Consider the following 5,519-nt stretch of genomic DNA (forward strand, 5'->3'; position numbering starts at 1 on the left):
AATCGAGGCTTTTCCTATTATCTTCTCAACATTCTTCCAGCCTCTGCCCATTGCCCAGTTCCACATTCCAAATCCACATGTTTAGGTATTTGTTGCATTGACACCCCACTTCCAGGAGCAAAGTCTGTGTTAGTTTCCCATTACTGCTGTAACAAAGTATCACAAGCACGGGAGGCTTCAACAGTACAAATGTATCATCTTACAGTCTGGAGGTCAGGCATCTGACATGGGTCTCGTGGAACTAACATCAAGGCGGTGGCAGGGCTGAGCTCCCTTCTAGAGACTCTAAGGAAGAAGCTCTCTCCTTGCCTTCTCCAGCTACTAGAAGTTGCCTACATTCCTTGGCTCGTGGCTCCTAACTCCCTCTTTCACTTATAAGGACTCTTGTGCCTACACGGGTCCCACCCAGATAATCCAGGATGATCTCCCCATCTCAGGATCCTTAAACTTAATCATGTTTGCAAAGTCCTTTCTGCCCACATAAGACAGCAAAGGAGAAGAAGTAAACGAGGAGACAGGAGTCCCTGCCCTCGAATTCAAACACTGTCTGGACCTTTGAATGAAATTAATCAGTGATTACTACTTTTGTTGGAGGTGTGCTAATGATAGAGTGGTTATGTTTTTACAGAGTCTTTACTTTTAGAGATTTATTATGAAATACCTATCGTAAAATGATACGGTGTCTGGGATTTGCCTCAAAATGTTGACTGGGGGAGTGATGTGGGTGTAGATGAAGCAGGATCAGTCCTCATTTGACAATTAATGAAGCTTGGTGGATGTGGGTCTTCCTACGGTTCTCTCAACTTTTGTGTCCATTTGAAATTGTCCCTAATAAACAGTTATAAAATGACCGTGATACTAGATATTAGCTGATACTCTAGTGGAAGAGTCAGACGGTAAATAGAATAATAAGCACAAAAGTAATATCTCAGGTGCTGATCATTGTTATGGGAAAAAAAAAACAAATCAGGTGAGGCAGATATATTTTTGCACCTGATTGGGAGGTATAGTCATTTCCTGTGGCTCCTGTAACAAATGACCCCCAACTCAGTGGCTTAAAACAACACACATTTATTTTTGTACAGTTCTGAAGGTCAGAAGTCCAAAATCAGTTTCACCAGCTGAAATCCAGGTGTTGGCAGGGCTGCGCTCCCAGAGGCTCTGCGGGAAAATCCATTTCCTCGCCTTTTTCAGCGTCCAGAGCTGTATTCCTTGTATTCTTTGGCTCTGCCCCCTTCCTCCATCCTCGGAGCCTGCAATGTAGCATCTTGATGCCGTTATGTTGCCTCTGTCTCTGTCCGGCCGTTGGATCTCCCCCCTTATAAAGACATCTGTGATTACACTTAGGGCACACCTGGATATCTCAAGCGCCTTGACTTCATCACACCTGCAAAGTCTCTTTTGACACATAAAGGAATGTCCACAGGTTCCAGAGATCAGGGCCTGGAGATCTTTGGGGACCACTACTCAGCCTACCCAGGGAGTAATGCAATTTAAATGAATAGTCAGGAAGGTCTTGCTGAGGAAAGGACCTTTATGGAAGGCTTGAGAGAGGTGAGGGAGGAAGGCATGCAGAGATCTGGGGAAAAAGCCTTCCAGACAGAGGGACCAGTGACCACAGGGGCCTGGAGAAGGGTCTGAATCATCCCTCCCTCCTGGTGTTTATGCCCTTGAGTAACCCCTCCCCTTGCCCACGGGCTGGATGTAGGGATGTATTCTTTTTGTTTTGTTTTGTTTTAAGATTTTTAAAATGTATTTTGAGAGAGAGAGCACAAATGGGGAGAGGGGCAGAGAGAGAATCTCAAGCCGACTCCATGCCAAGCTCCATCCCATGACCCCGAGACCCTGAGATCAGGACCCAAGCTGAAACCGAGGGTCAGACACTCAACCGACTAAGCCACCCAAGCGCCCCAGGATGCTTTCTAAGAAACGGAATACAGCAAAAAGTGACGGGCTCTCACTTCTGACATCAGATTAAAAAAGAAAGTGACTTCCATCTTCCTCGCCTCTCTCTTGGGCTCCTCTTGCTTCTCCATTGGATGAAGTGGGCTGCCTTCAGAGGTGCCCGTGTGGCAGGGACCTGCAGGTGGTCTTGGCCAACAGCCAGCAAGGAAAAGAATCTTGCCAGCAACCACCTGGTGAGCTTAGCGGCCGATCTACAGAAACCGTGAGATAATAAATGCTGTTGTTCTCCACCATTACACTTGGGGGTAATTTGTTGTACAGATGAGCCGGCTCCTGCAGGTCTGGTGCCTGCGTGGAAGAGCCAGGAAGCCAGTCTGGCTGGGAGGAGTGGCTTGGGGGCAGGGGGAACAGTGAGAAAGTACGTCAGGCAGGTGGCAGGACGCTTACTACGATGCGACTGGCTCACGTCAGTCCAATACCCAATTTCATTTTCTTATATTCTTGGTTTTAAGATGTTCTTCCTCTCTTCCCCCTGCTTGAACAAAGTAACCATGGATAGGATGGGGGAGCCCAGAGAAGGTGCCTGACCCAGCCTGGGGGGGGGGGTTAGGGAGGGCTTCCTGGAGGAGGGGATGTCTCTGAGACCTGGAGGAGAGAGGAATAGCGAGGCAGGGTAAGGTGGGGGTGATGGCGCTGCAGAGACAGGACACCACTGGAGACAAGTAAAAAGCAGAGGAGTGAGCCGCAAGATGGGGCTAGCTGCTGCATGGTGAGTGCAAACAGTGGGAAGGCATCACCCTGATTTACTCCTGTCCGAGATCACGTTGTGCAGGTTTTCCCCATTTTATCCTCCTTGGACGTCATACTGCAAGGAGCATCTGTGTGTGTGTGTGTAGCTTTGGTTAAGGCTCAGGGTCATGTCAGCAGCCTCCCTAATGCTCAACACCTGTCTCCACCATCCGCACCACTATGAATCCTTACTAGCTCCCTAGGACCTATTTTTAGAGACTTTGTCTAACTTTGGAAATATGTCCTCATTTGTATGACTGTGTAGTAAATGTCATTTGTTGAGATAAGCACCAATCATCCCCATCCCACACCTGTCCCAACCCTGCTTACTTTGGGTCATCACCGTCGGGATGGTTCTGTCTCCTCCACTGGACTATGCGCCCCAGGAGGACAGGGCTGAGACCGTCTCGGTGACCACTGGGTGCCTTTGGCTCCCCAGCTCAGGATGTGTACGGGGCTCAGGTAATACAGGACGAGTGAATGAATTAACAAATGAGAGAAAGAGAGGGAATTATGAAGGAAGTCACAACCTTAGGTGGCCCACTGCCTCCCGCTTTCTGGCTCTCTCGCTGAGCACGATGGTTGTAGCAACGAAGCTCCTTCTCTAATCCTGGCTAAACAGAGAATTCGAGCCTCACTCTCCTTCTCTGCCTAGATCAGCTCCAGAAACTGTCATGCACACAGACATAGACACACAGACCCTGGAATAAAATGGGCTTTGGGCAACTCACCTCACCTCTCTGAGCCTGCTCTTTCATCTGTAAAATGGGGATAATCAAAGCATGTGATTTATAGGACCGTCATGAGGATTCAATGACATCATTCTCTCCACTACCCTGGCCTTAGCCACAGACTGGCTCTGCTTGCCAGTCTTAGTCCTTCCGGTTCATGTGTCACAAGGCACTCCAAGTGACTTAGGGGTTCAGAATGCAAATTTGACCATCCCCCTGCCCCCGCTCATTCACCTCTTCAACAAATATTTATTGATTCCCCACTGTGTGCCAAGCACAATGGCAAGGACCACAGATGTAGGAGTGAGTAAAATGGACAAAATCCCTGCCCTTATGGAGCTGACCTTCTAAACTAAATAAGTCGAATATTTAATATGTCAGATGGTTAGATGGATTCTGAAGAAGAACAAAGCAGGGGAGGGAGCTACAGTGGGTAGCATATGAGTTTGTGTGTGTGTGTGTGTGTGGGGCGGGCTTGAATTTAATTTGGTGCCACTGAGAAGGTGACACCGGAGCAAGGACCCGAAGGATGTGATGAAGTCCAGCCATGAGGACGTCAGGGGAAAGAGCATTCCAGGCAGAGGACATAGCAGGTGCAAAGGCCCTAAGGTAGGATGTGCCTGGAGTGTTCTGGAAACAGCATGGAGGATAACGTGGCTGAAATAGAATGAGTTAAGCAACAGAGGAGGGGATCAGAGAGATAAGGTGAGTCGGTGTGGGGGTGATGAGGGGGTACGCTGGTTAGACAGGGTTCCGCAGGCCACTCTAAGGATTTTTGGCCTGGCCCTGCCTCTCCCTGCAGCTGCATTTTCTCTACTCTGTCCTTGCCTCTGTTCTTCCACCACGCAGGCTTCCCTTTAGCCCTTTGAGGCATTAGCTTTCTTGTGGTGGCAGAACTTTTGTACACCATCTTCCCTCTGGCTGGAACACCAACACCCTTTCCCCTTCTCTCATCTATCCCCTTTGGCTGGTTAGTTCCTTCTCATACTTCCTGTGTCTACTCAAACCTCATTTCCTCAAAGAAGGCTTTTCTGACCACTCCACACCCCCATAGTTGACAGCATGTTTCCTGTATGTAGCCCTTATGGTTTTCAGAATTTTCCCATCACAGCACTTGTCATACTTGTAACCATATATTTACATATATGTTTAAAATCTGTTCTTTGAGGACACGAACAAGGGCTGTCTTGGTCACCTTTGTTTTCCCAGGGCCTAGGAATCTATTTGTTGAACAATTGCATAAAAGCTCTAGCTACTGAATGCTGAGTATGTGCTAAACCCAGTTTTAAATGCTTTATGTGGGTTAACTTAAGCATCATCTACATCGTAATCTTTTTTTTAAATATTTGTTGTTACTTTTTTTTTTTTTTTTTTTAAGGTAAGCTCTACGCCTAACGTGGGGCTTGAACTCATGACTCTGAGATCAAGAGTCCGGTGCTGTACCGTCTCAGCGGCCAGGTTCCCCTACATTATGGATAATCTAATTGTGCCTGCTTTGCAGATGACAAGTTAATTTAACCGAGGTCACAGAGCTGGTAGACAGTGGAGCCAGGATTTGGACCCAGGCATTCCGGTTCCAGAGTCCACACCTTAGCCGCCAAGCCACAATGCCTTTGCATTACTGCCTGATGAGGACAGTATCTGGCGAACGGTAGGGGTTCTCTAAATGGGAGGAGTTATTTATCCCAGAGAAGTCTAGGACACAGCGGGCATTTTAGAGGTGCAGGTTAGTCTAGTGCGACGAAGCCATTCCTGACTCGTGGGCTCCTAAGGGTCCTCAATTTCCTTGTCAGTTCCTTTAGACTCTATTCGCTGCTAGATGATCTTGGGCAGATGCAGGAAGACCAAATCCTATGAATGGGATCGATTATCTCGGTATTCTTCCTTCAAATGCTGTTCTCGGTACTCTGTGATCCTCAGCTACGCCTGCTTTCCCGGGAGCCCGCCCCCGCATTGCCGTGCGCACGCGCATTATCCCCCGCCCCAGTAGAGTGACGGGTGGGATCAGCCAATGGAGTCGTGAGAAAGGTGGAGCGGCGCCACGAGGACTCCTCACGAATCCTGCGCTCTGAATATTTATGAGGGAGGCGGGCC

This window comes from Callorhinus ursinus, unplaced genomic scaffold, assembly GCF_003265705.2.
Source record: "Callorhinus ursinus isolate GAN/ISIS: 27379988/994484 unplaced genomic scaffold, GSC_fseal_2.0 scaffold71, whole genome shotgun sequence".
Taxonomy (NCBI): Eukaryota; Metazoa; Chordata; class Mammalia; order Carnivora; family Otariidae; genus Callorhinus; species Callorhinus ursinus.